Here is a 20,281-nt window from a genome sequence, read left to right as displayed (position 1 = left end):
GTGTATGCCAAGCACTAGGACGAGTCTCAGATGGGTACTGTCTTAGCACTGGGGCCAACCTCACTCTAAACACTGCTCTGAATCTGCCTGGCAAGATTTAAGAACAAGCCACAGAAGAATCTGATTCCTAAGGACTTCACTGCAGGCCAGGACAAGATGCAGTACTACTTCAAAGAATATAAAACATTCTAGAATCCAAACACAAAAATGAAATATCCAGAAGCCAACTAATTACCAGGCAAAAAAGGACAGGTACATGACAGAGATGATGGAACTGCTAAAGAGGAATGTGATGAAGAGAGAAATGCAAAGTCTTTTTTTTTAGAATGGAACTCTTCTGAGATGAAAAATTTAGTTCCTGAAATGAAAAGTATACTAGATGGGGTGGCACATGCTGTAATCCCAGCACTGTAGGAGGCTGAAACCGGAAGATGACAAATTCAAGCCCAGCCTGGGAAACTTAGTGACTTAGCAAGATTCTGTCTCCAAACAAACATACAGGGGCTGGGGATTTAGCTCAGTGGCAAAAGCGCCTGCCCGGCAAGTGCAAGGTCGTGAGTTCGGTTCCCGGTACCAGAGAAAAACCAAAAAAAAAAAACAAACAAACATACAAACAAATGGTTGGGGATATAGCTTAGCGTGAAGGCCCTGAGGTCAACCCCCAGTACATCCTTCCCCAAGAAAAAAAAATCAATGGTTTTGAAGATACCCAATCAAAACTATCCAACATGAAGTGTTGTGGGAAGAAAAAGACTAAAAGAAAGGTTTAAATTATATTGTGCGTAGTATCAAGTTGTTTAATAAATAGATATATAACTGAAATCCAGAGGAAAGTCAGACCATTACTTGGGGAAGTAATGGCTTAAAATCTCACACATTTAATAAGTTCTAGTTCTTTTTAAAAGTCATAATATCTCTGAGAACATTGGACTCCCCAGTGACTGGTGAACCTAGTCGTTGATTCAAGCAGACAAAAGGCACAAAAATTCAAAGCTGGTACTAAGAGATTCAATACGACATCTTAACTCTTCTACCAAAAACAGGGAGGAAATGAAAGAGAAAAGAAATAACAAGCCCAAGAAGTGAATTAAGATTAAAATGTCATGTGGTATTTTAACCATAATTCTGAATTTCCTTGTTCCAATCACTCTAAATCAGACCCTAATGATATTTAAAAGTAGCTACTTGTAATTCCCATAATAGGCAAACAAAAAGGAAGTTAAAATAATTCTATTATTTCCCAGTGATGAAACAGACTGAATATTTCAATTATTGTACTTATTATAGTACACATAGAACAATATGCTATAATCTGCTTCGATATATATAGGCTCTTTAACCACACCGTGGTGGGACTAATACAGTCACTTTAGTTGAGCTGTACTCGCTGATTCAGTGTTGGAATAAAGTACTTCACAGATTAGCTTAGTCTGCAGCACTTAAAGGTCAGGATTTATTGTAATGTAAATCACAAAGCAATTTTATCTTGACAGAGATTACATACTGTTACAATATTTCTCGCTGAATCTAGTGATGCGTTTGCTTTTTCTTTGCCACTGCTGTGCAAATTGGACTGTAGCCCAGAAAAGAGAGATGGCAGGCTGCTTTGGCTTTTTAGAAACAACTTAATTCTCTTCATTTTTCAAAATTCCACAAGAAAAAACAACTCTGAAAATACATCTAAAATCAGACATAAATACTTGTAAACCTATACAAACCCTGAGCTCTCGGGCACACAGATATCTGAAAATGACCATTTCTCAAGAATTTAGGTGTTATAATTGCTGCATACTCCCTTCTGATGATTTATATCAAGTAGTCTTGATATATTATCTAAATTATCTCCATTTTAAATCGACAAAAACAGTAAGAAGCATCACTATTTTTCACTGACAGAAATCACAAACAAAAAGACAAATATAAATAAAATAATGTGAGCATTATAAAGTCTGATGATGTTCTGGTCTCCATAATCCAGTATGAAGACTAGAAGAGCAAAACTTTTCCTATTTTACCGTTTCTTTAAGGACTGCCCTTAAGGTAGAAGGGGCTGTGGACAAATACCAGGAAGAGCCTTCTGATTTTTCAGGGGACTAAATGACTACTCAAAGAGTCTCAGAGGTTTTCGTTCCTGATATTCTCAAGACAAGCCCAGCCCACTCTTCATCCTAAGTCACATCTCTGAAAGCATCAACACGTAGAAAACTCAACCCCACATGTACAGGATTTTGCCAATTTTGTTAATTCTCGTGCATAACTTACATTAATAAAATACAAAAATAATGGCCCAGCCCAGAATTTACCAGGAAATGCATCTTAGGCAAATTTTTAGCTGCATTTCTATTCCCCTCCCTAGAGCCATGATTGGGTACTTACCTCCAACCTGGGCAAAATACTTTGCTTAAATAAAAGGTCATACATTCTTATGCTGTTTATTTAAGTACTAAGTAGCATAATCTTCCATTCTGGCTGCATCTTATCTAATAGGGCTTCACACATATCAGTCATCTCAGGTCAATTTCATGTGTCTGTAACCCATTTATAGTAAGATTTGCTTGATTCTTTATAAATCAATTCAGATTTTTACCTAAATAAATTTATTTAAAAATAAAACTTTTTCTCTTCCAACATTATAAATATGACATGATGGCTTTAAAAAGCATAATGTTGCTATCTACAATTTCCCAGTGCCATATTTTGAGAAAGGCAAGCTATATAGTTATAAAAATATGAGACATGTACTACAGGTTCAAGTGATATGTGACAATATGATGTTCATAAAATACAAGCATTTTAATAAAATATATGTATTGATAAAATGCAAACATCCCCATGCACAAGACAATGTATGATTAGGCACAGGCTCTACAGCCAAAGGTTTTCTGTAGCCTGATTTGCCTGGACAGTCCTAGTTTAGGTCTGGTTTTGCGCTGGAGTGACTACTGATCACTCCGTTTATCACTCTCAAAATCTTCCTCATTGGGACAATTCTCAAATAATTAAAGAGCAAAATGAAAGACAGATGAGAGCACACAGGGAGACAGACCTTGCTGAGACCCTTTTGAGATGGGCTGCCTGGAGCTGGGGGAGAAAGGAGGGAATGGGGAAGTGAAAAGGATCAAAATGCAATGTGTATATGCACCACTCCCCGCCCCCATGAATGTACTTACCGTGTAGTGAAAACATATAGTGATAAAAATATTTTAAAACGTAATGTGAATCATCTGAAGAAAACTGGGTGTCTAAATGTTTCTGATTGGCTTTAATCACATCTGCTGGACAGCTCTCCGGCACTAGGAAACATGCATTTGACCTGGACACCCCTTTGGAATTTACAACACACATTATTTTATTTAATCTTTCCAACAACTCTGTGAGTTAGGTATTATCTGCAAATTGCAAATGAGGAAGCAGCAACTCAAGGAGGCTTAGAGACTCGCTCAGGTCTGCACCGGTATTATCCAATACAAGCAAGATCCCATGCAGGTCTCTGCTCCAGGGCAAGTGGTCTTTTTTAGGACCACTTTCTGGAAAAAGTGGAGTCTTGCAAAGAGAAAGGCAGGGTCTAGGAAGGAAAAGGATTCTGAGAACAAGCCGATTTCCTTTCACTGGGCTGGGAAAGATGAAGGCAGGGAAAGGACATGTCTGCAGTGATACCACACTCCCACCTTACAAGCCCACTTCCCACACACGGTGTGAGAAATACCAGTGAGACTGCCAGCGTTACAGTCCACATGTGTGCGTTAGTGGCCCCGGAAATCTACCCAGACACCTAATCCCAAATTACACTCATAACCCAGTCTTCTTTTCCTGATTCTGAAAAGAATGAGGCGGAGGGACAGGAGGCACCCCGTGTGGCCGTGGAGGTGTGAAGAGAGGGGGAGGACACCGGGGACAGACGTCAGCCCGCCCCAACGCCCGCCCTCCCTTCCTCCTGCGCCTCAGCCTGGTGCCAAACCCGCCGATCCGGCTCACGTGGGGAGGCCGAGAGCTTTACATTACACCCCTGGTTTACACCCTGAGAAACGTCTGGTGAGCTGCAAAATACACTTTGAAGCAACTTTCGAAAAGGCACATCTATATTTACCAATGTGTTCCACATGATTAAACTGTGAAATTTGTCTCTCGTTTGGCAATACCTTAGAGAGATGTTGATAGGTTTAGGAGGAAAATGCCTGCGAAGTGCCTTAAATCCCAGGGAAGGAAAGCACCCTCCATCCAAGGTGCCGTGGCACCCCTCGGGCTGTATTGATGCAACAGCAGGGAAAATCGCGTAGTGATGATGTCACGAGGCTGTCACGCCACATCATCCTCGGGGAGAGCAAGAGAAAGTCTGTTTTTGAAGTGCCTCTCTCCCCCTCCCCTTCGGCTTGCTAAAGCATATGGTATCCAAAACTAGTTCACAGTGAACTTCAATTCTGCCACTGCTGCAAATGAAGTTTCTTCTCAGACAGATGTCAGTGCTAAAAATTTGGTGCTCATAAATACCAAATTTACATAAAATCTATATAGCTTTTTTCTTTTCAAAAGTCTTTCTTGGTTGATGTAGGCTGATTGGCTGGGAATCAGAGTTCACTTACTTGTCCCTGTAATCAGAATATATCCCCAGACGTACTAACTGGGAAAACAGTAATTTTGGCAGACCTGTGAATGACATCACCAGGGTCCTCCTAGCCATAGGTGCTATGCGTCAGATCGAAAGCAAGAGGAGAGAAATCCGAAGGTTAAGTGAGATGCGCCTTCCCTGTTCTCTTAGATTTGTGGTCTCAAAGTGTAGGTCACCATTTATGGAAAATGCATAGTGACATGAACCAGAAATGACTCTTGCAGGTACTTTCTTCTCTGAAAACATTTTATAATGGTTTGGCAAGGCAGACCTGAGTTTATCACATGCCTTAGTGAGTAGGAAGAATCTTAGTCCTGTCTGGGAAAAGGAAAAGCAAGCAGAGCCTATTTCTGAGAGTTAGGGTCTGGATTTAAGGCAATCTTTGCTGTGCTAAGAAGGACCTGGATTATGATTGAGCAAATGTGTGCTTATGAGTTTAATGTGGTCAAGGTAAGAAGAGGGAGTTTAGGAGAAAGAGTTTCCAAGCAATTCTTGGATTTGATCTCCTTTCATTGACATCGTCTAATATTTGCTTCAGTGGATTTTAAGGAACTTTTGGAAATGAACAGTAAACTTCTTGACAACTTTATCTTCTTGGGCAATAATTTTCTAAAGTAATAAAACGAAGTTGATGAAGATGGTGGGATAATGAAGTCACACGATGAGGCAATTTAATAGACAGATCGTGTCTGCACAAACTGGAAGCCGTATGAATGTAACGGCTGGGAAGCCAACAGATACAACACTGGTAATTCCTCAGACTCTGTTGGAAAAGCCTGCCACACCAGCAACAGCTCCTTTTCTCAGAAAATAATTTATTTTAGGCTACTGTTACAGTTTTGATCTAAAATGTTCCCCCAAAATATTGTGTAAAGGGGCAGGGTTTGGGGAAATGACTAGATGGCGGGTGTGTGAGCCTCATCCAGAGATTAACTCACTGATGAGTTCAAAGATGAATGGGCCGTTAGGAGGCAGGGCCCAGCCAAAGGAGGTGCGTCCCCAGGATGTGTCATTGGAGGGTGCGTGTCACCTCTGGTTCTCTTCCTGCTCTCTCTGCTTCTAGCCGCCATGCGGTGAGCAGCTGCTCTCTGCCACGCCCTTCAGTCCTGATGGCCTGCCTTGGAGCCAGCTGACAATGGACAGAAACCCTGAATCTATGGGTCAAAATAACCTCTCCTCTAAATTGCGATGCCAGGTATTTTGAGACAAAAAGTGACTAATATAGCTACAAAGCAAGCAAAAGCTTCTACTAAGACACCCTCGCTTTTTACCTTTTCCTCATTGTTGACTGCCTTCTTTATGATCACAATCTATTGTTAACCTAGCGATCTTTCCTCTTTTTACTGGATCTAGCATATTTCTATGTATGCAACATATTTGAACACTTGGAGGACAACCCCCAAGTTGCTTTGGAAACATCCCACTGTCATTCCCACAATAAAAATCACAATCACAACACTGCTCTGCTTACAACTTTTTAATGTCCCTCGGTCTCTGGATGAAATCTAACCTTCTCAACATGTCTCTTGGACCACATTGCCCTCTGCACCATGCTCACTTCCCTGCACTTATGAGTACATGCACATAGTCTGTACTGCAGTCACACTAAGCTCTTTGCAATTCCAAAATATTTTTGGCTTTCTCTTCCCTCTGCTGAGAGACATGAAGAGCTGCATCTAAGAGAAAGTTCACCCACTCTCTTCTTTTCTTCTCTTCCCTCTCACAACTCCTACTTACCTTAAAGATCTGGCAGGGAACAATACCTTGCTCCCTGAGACGTCTTACAAGTAGCAGGAAAATGTTCCTTTTTGTATTCCCTTAATAGTATACTAAGCAATAAACCAGGAAGGGTTATTTGCTCCCAGTGGTAGTTATAGTTTGAGGTAAAAACAGGAGGTTGGATAGGAAAGTGTAGCAAGTGTGTGAGTTAGATTCACCAGGACCATAGGCCGTGCTTAACCTGGTAAGAATGTCTCCTCTGGAGAAAAACCTCCACTTTATCTTTTGATATGATTTTGTTTTTGCATTCCCTTTCATTATATTTTTTCTTTCATTTAATTAAATATAATTACACGAAATCTGCATTTGTTTTAACAATAGAGAGCTTTTTACAAAGATAATCCGTGTTCTCATCTCCCTCCAAATCACACCCCCTTGTGGTAATAAATGTTAATAGTTTAACCCGTCCTCTTATTCTCTGGTCTTGTATAGGTAATGCTGAGATATAGTTTCTATAGGCACAAATACACAAATCTTATAACACCGAAGTGAAATAAAGATGACAAATATGTGAAACTTTTTAAAAAATGCTAATGCCAAGGTAGAATATGGGGGGTCTGATATGCTTAAACTACAATGATTGAAATAAATCATCTCTCATTTTAGAGTCTACTGCTATGTAATTAGACAATAAATCATTTTTTAGTAAATAGAGTATACTCTTCAAATAAAGATGAAAGTATAGGATAATAAGTTCATAAATAAGTAGCATCATCATTATCTCATCAAATATTTTGCACTGCATGTAATTGTGTGTTTTTTTATTTTGTAGGACTGGCAACAAAGCAGATGTGTTCACACCAGTGAGTAATGTGCTGTCCTGTGTCATTAAAATGGCTGTGACATCACCAGGCAGTAGCAAATTTTTTTTAGCTCCATTATCATCTTGGGGTACCACTGTCGTTTATGTTGTCTGTTATTCATTGAAAGACTGTTAGGTATCACATGACTGTAAATTAATTCATTTAACTCTTGTTGAACTTTTGATTCTACTTTGCCTGAAGGGACAGAGCCATCTCCCCCGCCCATATTTTGAAGGACATTTAGAATCAAAGACCACTGATTATTTCATGTGCTCGAATGCCATAAATGGGCAAAAAGAAATGTTCCATCCACTTTATTTTAATTCTCTTATTTGTCCACTGTGGCCATTCCACATAAGAGTTAAATACTGCACAGTTCAGTGCTGTTCTCAGGGGTAATTTCCAGCACCGAGAAGGAATGTCCCATTTTATGTGTCATGGTAAATACCTGCAGACAGCATTCTTTTTCCTCTGTAGTTGCCCTGGAGATAGGAGTGGGAAATGTAACTCTGGTTTCCAGCATCCCTTTGGACAGACACCACTATTTCATGTGAAAATTGACAGTTCTTCGGAGAATGGTATCACACATTCATGCTAACGGTGGTGACAATTTCTCAGATACTACTGGGCAGTGCTTTTAAAGTTGCTTTCAGTAGTATTAATCTTCAATTTTTATTTGCCTTTCTATTTGTTTATGATATCTCTCCCCCTGGCAAATCTAAGACACCTGAGAGTAAAGATCTTGAAAACCCCCTGTGAAACACGTACCACCACACTTACTTAAGGAGGGACAGTAAGAGGACTAGAGTAAAAGATTGCACATTACCTTGCAACTTTGGTACGTGTTTTCCTTACGCAGAGAGAGAGATCAGAATTCTATACTACGAATAGAAAGGACAACCAATGAACCAAAATACCACCTTTCACAATCTTCCAACTGCCCATTAGAAAATGTGAACACAAATAGAAATTTAAACATGAAAAATACCTTTAGTCAAATTAATCTAAATAAACAAAAATCAGCCAAAAGCTATATGAGGGCAAAAGAAAAGAAACAAGAATGTAAGTATTTATTTGTTTTTTGTTTCTTGTTTTTTGTTTTCCAGTACAGGGAATCAAACTCATGACCTTGAGCTTCCCAGGCAGGCTCTGTGCTGCTGAGCTAAATCCCCAGCCCCAGTACTTATTTGTGTAATCCCTACAATAATCATGTAATGTAGGCATTAATATCCCCATTTAACAGATGAGGAGCTTGAGATTCAGAGAACTTACTGAATTTGTCAGTCACTCAGCCATTAACTGGGGGAAATGGAAATCATATTCAATTCTATTTCAAAGCTAATGTTCTTTCTACTGTGCCACAACAAAAAACATTCCTAATAAAGTCTAAAAATGCTAAAATCAAACAAGTTGAATATAGTCTTAATTATGTTTTTATTATACAGAAAAACAATTTGAATGAGGTTTTAATTATATATATGGAAAAAGAAGGTCATAAAGGCCAAGACAATTTTAGGAAGGCAAAACCAACACAAGTAGCACTGGAAAAACAGGAAGGCAATCCGGGTTCCAGAGAACATTGTTCTCTCTATGCCTCTCCACCCTGAACATAATGCCTGACTCATAAAACATAGTCATTAAATATTCATCCTCATTCACTGTCTCGGTAAAAGATACAAATAAAAATCTTCAAAGCAGAGTCAATCAACCAATCATAATACAATAAAGCTTCAATTAATCAGAACAATTAGGAGGTGGTTTGTTTTAATACAGCCCTTGGTTAATTAATCATGAGTGAGAAAATTATTTTTGTACATCAAAGTTGCCACTGGAAATCTTCCCAACTCTGTTGCACTAAGCAGTGCAAATTTTGTTATATCAAAAAGTCACTTGGAGAACATGCCACGCTGCAACTTCTTGGGCTCCATTTCAAGAGGTTCCCCTGAAATTTAGTGTGTGTGGCTGGTAGATCCTGAGACAAAACTTTGAAGAGCATTAAAAACCTATGCTATCATGTCCTGACTGTGCTCTGTGGCGTACATAATCTCTCAGCTTCTTTCTCTGAGAACAGATATCCCGCCCCATCGAGATGGGTCAGGGCAGCCATGTGTTGTCCAGTGGCCTGATGTCACAAGCCACAGTGAACTGGGTTGGGCGTGGGTGCTAGATCAGAGCTTGTCCAGTCAGATTTTCATCCCAGGAAGCTGTATGTAGGACTAAGGAATTCTCGTTTGTCTCTTATAGTGGTAAAAACAGAGGCCGTCAGTGCACACGCTGATAGATATTACTGTGAGATTCTAGGGATGTTCTCTTCCACTTTTCAGTAAAATAGGAAGAAACATCATTAGCTGAGAAGAATGGGAAGGATTAGGAGCACGCTGTGAGAGGAACAGTGTGAAATAATTATCCACTCACCCGTGTCCTAAACTAAGGATATATATCAGGATTACCTGCCAGCACTAGACTCCCACATGAGGTTTGTAGTCATGAATTTAAAATGAAAGCAATCAGTAAGGTTGTGTGTTTTTCAATAACCACATTCACTATGCATTCATGGGTGCAGACGTGGAACATGCAGAAGGTTAGATTTAACCAGAAATATGGTTTTGGCTCAGCAAAGACAGTAAGTCAAGAAACAGGAAATGATGTTAAGGATATAAGCAAAGGAGAATCACCATCTTTATCAACTAAGGAATGGAAAGGACATATCAAGAGGATGAGAAGTGCAATGCTAGAATAAATAGATTAAAGGTCCTAGTGGGGTTGGAGATTATTGAAGTCAGGGTACTAGAGTGAGAAAGATGGAAAGATAAAAAGTGACCGGGAAGCCAGGCAGGGTGGTGCATGCCTGTAATCCTAGCACTCAGGAGGCTGAGACAGGAGGATCACTGCAAGTTTGAGGTTAACCTGCACTACCTAATAGTGAGTCCTAGGCCAGCCTGTACTACATAGTGATCCTATCTCAAAAGGCCAAAAAAAAAAAAAAAAAAAGTGACAGAGAATGGACTGCATGAAACTTAAATGATGGAGAGGTGACAAGCTCTACAGTATGACAATGGGAATTAAAGTGGTCACTAAATGAGAGAAAATCAAAGAACTGAAAGATCTGAATGCTGAAAGATAACTACAAAAATAATTCAAATTACAAATAATTTGGATCAGAAATAGTATTAGTGAAAAAGGGGCAACAAGGAAGGGTGAACCCTGTGTAATAAAGAACTAATCTTTGTCCCTCATTCCTGACAGGTATCCTGAAAGTTTCCCAAGTGATAGGAGTGACTTTGTTATTCTCGACGGTCTTTGGAAGTTTATGTTCATCAGATGACTCCTGGTGGATCTCTAGATCCTACCAATGAAATGACTTGGGCCAGAATCCCCTACTCCACGGGACCAACCATATGGGCCCATGTGATATTGACCTGACCAGGGACAGAGGGGGCCTGGAGACTGAGTTCAGTGCCTATTGAGTCAACCAGCTATTCCTGTATAATGAAATCCCAGTAAAAACTCAACATGGAAGCTTGGGTGAGCCTTCCTGGCAGACATCGCTTGGTGTGTATTGTGATATAGCACTGTGTCCGGATAGGGATTTAGACTGACTCCATGGAGGAACGATACCAGGAAGTTCACATTTGGAAGCCTCTCAGACCTCACCCAAGGTGTTGCTACTTTTTGCTGATTCTCATTGTTACGTAAATGGTGAACTCCATAAAGAATGCAGCTAGCCTGAATTTGGGGGTTCTGGGCAGGACTTCCTGGAGCAATTCCCAAGGAGAGTCTGAGTCCAGTTTATTGAGCTGGGTCTTTCATGGATAGGGTAAGGGGTTAGTGGGATGAGTTTGGGTGGGGTGACACAACGTGGGGGTGTGAGACTGGGGGAAAGAGAATGGCTGAGTACATGGCTTTAGCAATGAGCTGTGACCTAGCAGGAGGTATGGGTGTGTAACGTCCTAGCAGAGTAGGTGTTGTTCCTGGGTCAGGTGAAGGTCTGCAGTATGAAGAAACAGGTTCTGATTATGCTTGGAGCTCAGGAACTCAGCAGCTGGGAGGGGCAGACAGGAGTCAGACTTACCAGGTGTAATAACCTGTAAACATCAGAAATAAAATAACTGAAGCCCTATAAATTCTGGAAATTTGGGCTATTTACATGGGAAAAAAAATTTTTAGATCAACCTGAAGAGAAAATAAAAACGGAACCCATCATGAAAAGCATGTGTAACCTTAGAAACAGGCTTTAAAATTATATTTTTAAAAGAACATGCTATCTCTTTACAATGTTTTTATGAGTTAATAAAGAAAAGCGACTCCAGTTGGTCACAACTTACTTTAAATATAATAGGATGGTTATGAAATAGTAGGTAGACTGGGAGCCACTGATTCATACTTAGAAACTTCTAGCTTGGCATTAATTAAAATAAGTAAATAAATTAAAACACAAAGCATTCTCCAGGATCAGGGTTTCAGAGCCTTCGCCCACAGCTGAAGCAATGGTCCTATTTGTCAACGGATTTTGTGGCTGAGCCACAAATGAGCCAACAGGCTGACCTCTGCCCCTCATTGGGAGCTTCATTATAGACAATAAGCCCCTCTGAAGCAGCTTCCACTGTCTGGTGAACTGTGGGTGACCGATATGACCCACAGAGAAAGCTGCTGTTAAGACTTAGAAGCACGTAAACATTTCCTGCCTAGAAAAGGTGCATGGAAAGAATAAACTGGTGTCTGGGATTTTTAAGATTATAACTCTTCCTGACTCATTAGTGTATAGTAACCATTTGGGGTTAAAAAAGAACCACTCCTTGGAAACAATACTTGATTCAGTAAATGATTTTTAATTAAAAAAAAAAAAAACCTCTGCTGTTATACCTAAAAATCATAATTTTTTTTCCTTCATTGACCCAACAAGGGTAGACTATGATGGGATAATAAACCACGTGAAAAAAACATAACAGCTTAGTACAACCAGTTTAATCACCTCCACAAAAATGCCAAAAGTAGACCACGGATTTCAGTGTTCAGTCACTAAGAAAAACCAAGCTTCCAGGTGGGAGCTCCATCTTAACACAGAGCTTCATGACTGTCACCGCAATGGAACTCCATAGATGAGACACGGGCCCTTCACACACCCTCCCGCCGCGGGCCGGTTAAAGCATGACACCTGTGCTCAGATTTCACTAGGCAACCATGTGATACAGTCCACCTAATGTCAGGAAGCAGAAGGAAGTCGATCCTTCCAAGCCGAGGAGGAGACTGGCATACTTACCAGTGCACTCTGACACATTTTGCTCCTGAGAACCTGGTAAATCACATTTCTTGGTAAAAAGTAGCAAAACATTCCTGATCTTTCCCCACAGTCTCTTCCCACTTAAAACTCAAACCTGGCCCAAACAGAATTACTACCTAAAACACTTCTAAAGTGGCTTATATAAAAGACACGGTAGAGTCCAGTAAGGGATTCTGGCACAAAAATTGGTAACCTTTCAGAAATCAGAGATAGATGATTTGTGAAAGGAAGAGAAATAGTTAAACTCTTGTTTTGTAGAAATATCTTCTACCACCAAAGCTGCCAGTTTTACATCATTAGATTGAAAAAACCTTAAAATCATTTTAATGTAAAAAATATGTATTTAGGGATTTCAGAAAGGGAAAAAAGCATCAAGACAATTAAAAGTCATCCATATTTTCCTACATAGACTTATCCATTTGCAGATAAAGCAAAATGTATGTGTGGGCTGGGATGTAGCTCACTGTGCTTTGCTTGGATGAAGCCTTTGTTTCAATCCATAGCATTAAAACAATCCATAGCATTTTTTAATCCATATCATTAAAAAATGCAAAAATGCATAGGCTTTTGATACATGGCATTCTCCTATTGCTGTGCATTTAAACAGATTATAGTTTTTCAGCATTATAAGTAAGAGTAAAATGGAAAGTATATATATATATATCAGTCTATAAATCTCTTAAGTATTTATAAGATTAAATTAATGAAAAATGTAATAACTAGGTCAAAAATTATGGGTATTTTTAGAATTCTTAATGCATGATTCTCACCAGTAGAAATCCTTGAAGTCAGGAACTTTGTCTCATTTGCCTCCATGTCTATACAGCCGGAAAAGTGACTGGAACATAGTCGATACTCACTGAGAAAGTGCTAAATGGATGAATGAATGAATGTATGACCTCAGAACTTTTCAAATAATAACACTCACAAATATGGTTATTTCTACATAGTGAAATCTAGGAATGGAAGGAGGGTAAAAGGAGGGCAAGGGAAAGGACAGTTAAAAAAAATTAAGCTGTGTAATGTACATTTACCAACTTCCCACAATGAATATAATCATTATGTGCTGCAAACCTGGACTAATAACACATAGCTTTTTTAAAAAAAGAAAGCTAAACCTATCACTGGTTGCCATCTTGGTCTGATTCATTATTTAGCTGGTTTCTCTCTTCCTGATCCCTACTAGAAGAATAGGTATATTTAAGAGGAGCTATTTCCTGGGAAATAGTAGACGGGAGGCTGCAGATTTACTTTCCTCTCCCTTTCCTCTAAACCTTCTCCTAGAAAATTTGGATTCAACTTGCAAGAAAAAGCAATACGCTCAATGGGGTAAGGAGATTTCTATTTTCCTAAAGCCCACAGAGAGAATAAATGCTTACAGATGAGTGTAAATAATAAAAGCAATTTGTTGGGGGGGGTTATTGGAGTGTGCATGCACGTGTGTGCATGTGTGTGTGACTGCCACAATCACAACCATCACATTTTGGCCCAGATTAAAACTTGTTCGTATTCCTCAAATTAATCCACATCCAAAATGCTCATGTTGTTTCCCACCATCCCAGGACGGTCTTTGCTAAACCCTTTGGCTTTCCTGCTCTCTTTTCCCTAATATAAATGAAGTACACATGTAGTATTTTGATATAGAATGTCTCTACCTCAGTTCCTAAATTAAGGCCTTTCACAGAGCTTTTAATAATACAGTCCCACGCTCCTGGAATTATAGGCAAAGTTAAAAATCATTCCGCTTTGCCTTTCAACAAATTTCAGTTCTCTCCTCTAACTGTGTGCATGTAAATTCTATTAATGCTAATGGAGGCAATGCACATGCATGTGGAGTAGAATATATCTCTAAATCACACTTTAATCTTTAGCTGCGTAACTCTGGCTCCCGTTCAAATGGTACATGTGCCTCAAATACACCCTGCATGTCTGTTCTTTCCTGTCTGGATATTAAAATTTATTCATGTATTTTTAGTAGCTATTACAATGTTTTGTCCAACAAATTTTCTTATTATTGTTATGCATGTGTTGAGTTTTAACTGGGTGCTAGATGCCACCGTAAATATTCTTGATTTCTTATAATGTAATTAGAATGTAAATTTGACTCCTGACCAGGTTATATTTGTTTTAAAAAATGGAAATTTTCTGTTGTTTTCCACCTGGTTAAGCATATGTAGTAAAGCAAAAACATAATGCAAACAAAATAAATATAAGTAAAGCAGCTTGTTTCTATAGTGCATCATGGTTTTCTTTACATAATAAAAAAAAATTTTAATGTACGCATTTTTTAAAACCCAGTTAAATGAGGTTATGCTAGGTTTACTTATATTAAAAATATTTTATTAACCATATTAACTTGTAGGGAAAAAGTCTTTAGCTAGATGATTTTATACTATTTTAACTTAACCCTAAAAATGATATTCTCTGAAAACATTTTCAAGAGGCCCCAGGGTACCTCCATGTTCACAACTTTTCTTTCTTTCCCCTCTTCTCACAGTGATCCCTCAAAAGGTGAAAAAGGGAGATAATCATGAAATATACAAAGTGGAGCAAGACCAAAATCCATATACTTTGAAGCTAAGAAAGGGTGAGTTTTCTCTGTAACTGATCTCTTAGTCTGAAGCCCCAGTCCAGGAGAACAGAAATTTGTCAATTAAGTGTAATTCAGTCTGTTTGTATTTAAAACTAAATATTCATCAAAGTTCAGAGTTCAGGCCAAAACTGTTTTTCACTACTCTCCCAGCCCTTCCCCTCCCAGAGAGTGGAGCAGAGTGAGGCAGTGACGATGGAGGAGCTTTCCTTGTGGTCCCCATGCTTTTGAGGTTCTTCTGAACACAGCCGGAGAGTCGCTGGCCTCTGCCAGTCTCCAGGCGTAAAGCCCACCTTTGCCGGACCTCTCAGGCCCAGAGTCTGCACACTATAACCGCCTCATTCACCTGGCATCATCCCTCCGGGGCCTCAGCTCTTACCCAAGGCCACATCGGAGTGGCGTTATTTCAAGGTCAGGACTTCTCTAAAAGACAACTTCCCAGGCTGTGTCATAAGAAGCCAAGATGAAAGGATGCTTCTAGCTATCCGGGTGGTTTTGTCACCCTCAGCCAGATTTACAATGCTTCTCCCCATTTTTAAGCCCCAAATGGAGACCAGAACATTCATCTCGGACCCTTTCCCTCTCTCTTGTCCCTTCCCAGTGAAAGAATTGTCTGCCTTCCCTTCCTATCTGGACAGAATGGGCTCAACAATCTTTTGTAAATGTGAAGGGGACCAAGGAGAGATGGAAGGAGTGGGGAGGGAGGCCAGGGTGAAGGGACATAAAAAGAATTAAGATGCGTTAGGTCCATGTACCAATGCCCCAGGAATTATTATGTATTGCAAACAGGTGCTAATAAAAATTTAAAACAAAATGAGTAATAAAAATCCAAAACTATGTGTCTTTCTTCAGCTCTGGATTCCTTGCTTACACAATCATGACTTTGCTCCATTGTGGGTCAGAAGTGTGCTCAAAAGAGCCTGAGCCCCACCCAATTTTGAAAGAACCACATATAATTGGGCTTAGCCCAATGTGGTAATTCCACTACGTTAGCTGTTTGGCTTATGAATGGCATTGAGATATGAGGAGAAGGTGTGCTGAGGGCTTCTTAAAGGGGGACATGGGGGGGGCTGGGGATTTAGCTCAGCGGCAAAGCGCCTGCCTGGGAAGGTCATGAGTTCGGTTCCCAGTACCAGAGAAAAACCAAAACCAAAAAAAAAAAAAAAAAAGGAGGGGGACATGGGGAAGGAAGTCCTCTTCTCCCATGCAGATCTGGGTTTTGTTTGTGAAGACACAAGGTCTGCAACTGCTGCAGTCATCTTGCAACTTTGAAGAGAATAGCCAGTATGCTACAGATGAAAGCCTGGAGTTAGGGGAAAATCAGGTTTTTAATAATATTATTGAACAATTACACTAAGACCCTACGTAAAACCACCCAGTGCAAGATCTCCTTGTTTTCCTGTGGTAAGACACTTCTAGTTGGCTTTCTGTTACTGGTAGCCAAAAGCATACTAACTTGTTCAATCTTCTGTGAAGTTAAACTGTTCAAAGGGCCACAGGGAGAGAAAACAGAGGACAGGTGCTGGAAATATAGAGTATTACCTTCACCAGGGGGCCCAGGCAGAAGGACTGCAAAATCAAGCTGAACCACGGCAACATAGCAATGTAGCAAGACCCTCTATCAAAATAAAAAATAAAGGTCTGGGGATGTAACTGCATTCCCTAGGTTTAAGTTCCAATATCTGAAAGGAAAAGAGTTTTAATTTCTTTCATAACAAATATACAACATGTCGAGTAATTTGAGAGTGAGATGACATCCCATCACAATTCTTTCCAAGGTGGCTTGGCTACAAAAGAGTTACTGATGCACCCAGTTTACTCCTACAGAACAGTGAGTGCCAATTACGTACCTGGCTGCTACTCAGACACACCTGCATTAATACTGAGCTCCTGAAGGGCCACCAGTCCCTACAAGATGCCATCTTCTACAGTGCTTGAAAGAGATCCATTGAAACTTAATCCCACAGGTGAAAAGACACAAGGATAACCCTGGTTTTTCTAACACATCATAACCTTCATGTGTGTGTGTAAACACACAACTTTATCAACATCAAATATATATGTAAATGACTTTCTCAAATTTCTTTTGTGAGAAAAGCAGCAGTGCCTCTTTCCTGCCATCATGTTCTGGTTCCCACAGACAATCACTCTTAGCTCACTAAAAGTTTAAATTGAATCTCTCGGGGTTCGTTTCCAAACCTTTTAACAATATGATAAAGTATCAGTTTGCTAAGTCTGCCGTAACTACAGCCAGCGAGGGTGCAATAGAGAAGCTTATCTTCTCCCAGTTCTGAAGGCTTAGAAGACCAAGATTCTAGGTAGAGGTGGGTTTTGTTTTTCCTGAGGCCTCACTACTTGGCTTACACAAGGCCACCTTCTCTCTGCGTCCTCACATGATCTTCCTTCAAGTGTGCTAGTGCACCCCTGCCGGCCCTCCCCAAACGTCCTCACTGCCTCTTCTTATGAGGCATCAGCCAGATCAGATCGAATCAGGATGCACCTTAACAGCCTTACTGTAATTTGTGATGCCTTCACAGCCCTGGTATTGACATATAGCCATAGCCTAAGGTACTAGAGGTTATAGTTTCAATATAAGAATTTGGGAGAATATAACAGTCCATAACAGGCAACATACATTGAAAATATTCATATTGCAATGACTATGTAACAGCATGGTAGTGTTCTCATCTCACATATACAGTATCCTCACAATAACCCAATGAGATGTGAGTTAACATTGTGCCCATTTTACAGATGAGTACTAAGGCATACAAAGGTCAAATAACTTTCTGAAGGTCTTAGTACTTGAAAGTCACTGAGCTGTGATTCAAACGTAGGCAATTTGTACTCCACTTCTATGTTCTGAATATGAAAGGGTACACTCACTGTTCATAGTGAAAATTCACTATGAGTGTTCAGGTGTTTTTCTAACTCTAGATAATTCACACACATACACACATGCCTCATCTTGCCAGTATTATGTCATAAATTTTAATTGTAACATTATTAATTGTTTATCTTTTATGACTATGTATTTTTACAGTCGAGCTATATAGACCACTACTATTAAGTTTTCATTTGTGTCAGCATTCATTTCCTCAGAGTTACAGTCTTGTTTTTACTTTTGCTTAGTTTTCAGTGTAGCTATCATTAACCTCAAACTCTCTATTTTCTTTTTTCTGTTGTTTTTGTTTTCCAGTACCAGGAATTGAACTCACAACCTTGTGCTTGCCAGGCAGGTGCTGTGCCACTGAACTAAATCCCCAGCCCCCAACCTCAAACTCTCTAAAAAGTATTAAAGCTCTCAATTTTTACTCAAGTGTGTCACAGCCTTAGGACATGCTCCCATTTGGATGGTTAACTGTAAGCCTAGAGTGTGTCCACCATCTTGGTGTCTTCCTTAATCTGCATCATGGAAACTTTGCTTTGCTCTGTGTTGGACTCCTTCTCTCATGGGCCCCACCTCTTTAAGTTTTTTTTTTTTTTTCACACACTCATTTTAAGGGAACATCTTCCAAGAGTTTCTTGAGAAGACAGGGAAATAAACTTGTTTGAGTACTTCAGTTATAAATCTGCTTTACCTCACAATTAACAATTTGCTGGACTTGGGTATTAGCTTGGATGTAATTTTTCTTCATCATTTTAACCTATGTATGGTGTTCAAGCTTCCAGTATGTTCAGAAATCACTCTGATTCTTTTCTTTCCCCATTTGATGGTACTGAGGGTCAAACCCAGTCCTGTGAGCTCAACGTCTGAGCCACTCGCTTACCCTGATTCTTAATCCTTGATATGCAACCACTGTATTCTCTCTGGAAGGAGGCAGATGCTTCTTTTTGTCCCCTTTGTATTCTAAAATTTTGCTATGTGGTGTCCTATATTCATAATTGGGTCAGGCACTCAACCTGCAAACTCACATCCTTAAGTTTTGAAAACTGTTTGAATTATTTTGCTGATAATGGCTTTCCCCCCATAACACTTCTCTATTGTTTGTGAAACATCTATTATTCTGATGCAGGATATTTAGATGGACCTTCTAAATGCCAAAGGTTCCCACTGTCATCCTGCTCTACTTTCTGAGACTTCCTCAGCTTTATCTTCCAGCTCATCTACTGAGGTTTTTCACTTCTGTCATCTTGTATGCTTTATGTTCTTCAAGTATTTTTCTCACAGTGTCTTGCTTTTGTATCATGGATGTAGTATCTCCTCTTCTCCGAAATTATCAATCTTTTTCTTCTCACTTTTCTCTATTTATTGGCTTTGGGTCTGTCGCAGGATGGGTTTCCTGAGACTGGAATTAGGGGAGGGTGCTTTACTGGAAGGCGAGGCACTCTTGGGACCAACAATGAAGCAAGTGAGGGAAGCAGGACTGTGCCAGCTAAAAAACTGAACAGTGACATGGTTGCCATAGCCCGCACTGGCCTTGGGGGTAGGTCTGGAACTAGGACGGATCTTGAGAGTTGTTCCCAATTAAGGCAAGGAAGCCATGACTTTGTGTCCCCAATCCTACCCTACATGTCAACCAGGCCTTGAATGTGGGTGACTCCTGGGATATGACTGCGGGCAAGGCAGCACCCTTTAGCCACTCCCTTGTGAACCTCTGGCAGCCAGCATTGCCAGCAGCTGGAGAATGAATGCCTTTGTCCTGGAAGGGCAGATCTTAGCAGCACCACACAGTATCTCCTACAATCTTTATGTTCCACATTAAAAGAGGTGATGGTTAGCTTGAGAGCTGCCCAGGAAGTTTAGGAACACACTTCTGGGAGTGGCTGGATAAGTCACGGAGGTGTCACCTGGGACAGTTTATCTCATCCTCACCACTTCCTCTCTGGTGCTGTTCCCTGGCTTTGCATCCCAGCCACCATGAGCTAAGTAGCTTTGCTCTACCATACTCTTCCATCATGATATTCCTGCCTCAGAGTCTGCCAACCAGGGACTCAATCCCCTGTAACCCTGAGCCAAATTCTGCCTCTCCTCCTTTGAATTGTGGGTGTCAGGTATTGTGTCCCAGCAATGTGAAAGCTGATCTGGCAGAGGAAAATTCAAAGGCAGCCCAACATTCAAGCTGTGGCATGCTGGCTGCTTTTAGCTACATTTATAGTAAGAATCTGGGACAAAAAGCAGAGCAAAAAAAATTGAAAAACTAGAATTTTGGCTGAGAAGGAACCATGTGTAAAGTTGGAGCCAAAGGAGATATGGCTGCTGAAGAGATTAGCACCATTAA

This window comes from Chinchilla lanigera, unplaced genomic scaffold (genome assembly GCF_000276665.1).
Source record: "Chinchilla lanigera isolate Chin_1 unplaced genomic scaffold, ChiLan1.0 scaffold00017, whole genome shotgun sequence".
Lineage (NCBI taxonomy): Eukaryota > Metazoa > Chordata > Mammalia > Rodentia > Chinchillidae > Chinchilla > Chinchilla lanigera.
This window is presented reverse-complemented; position numbering follows the sequence as displayed.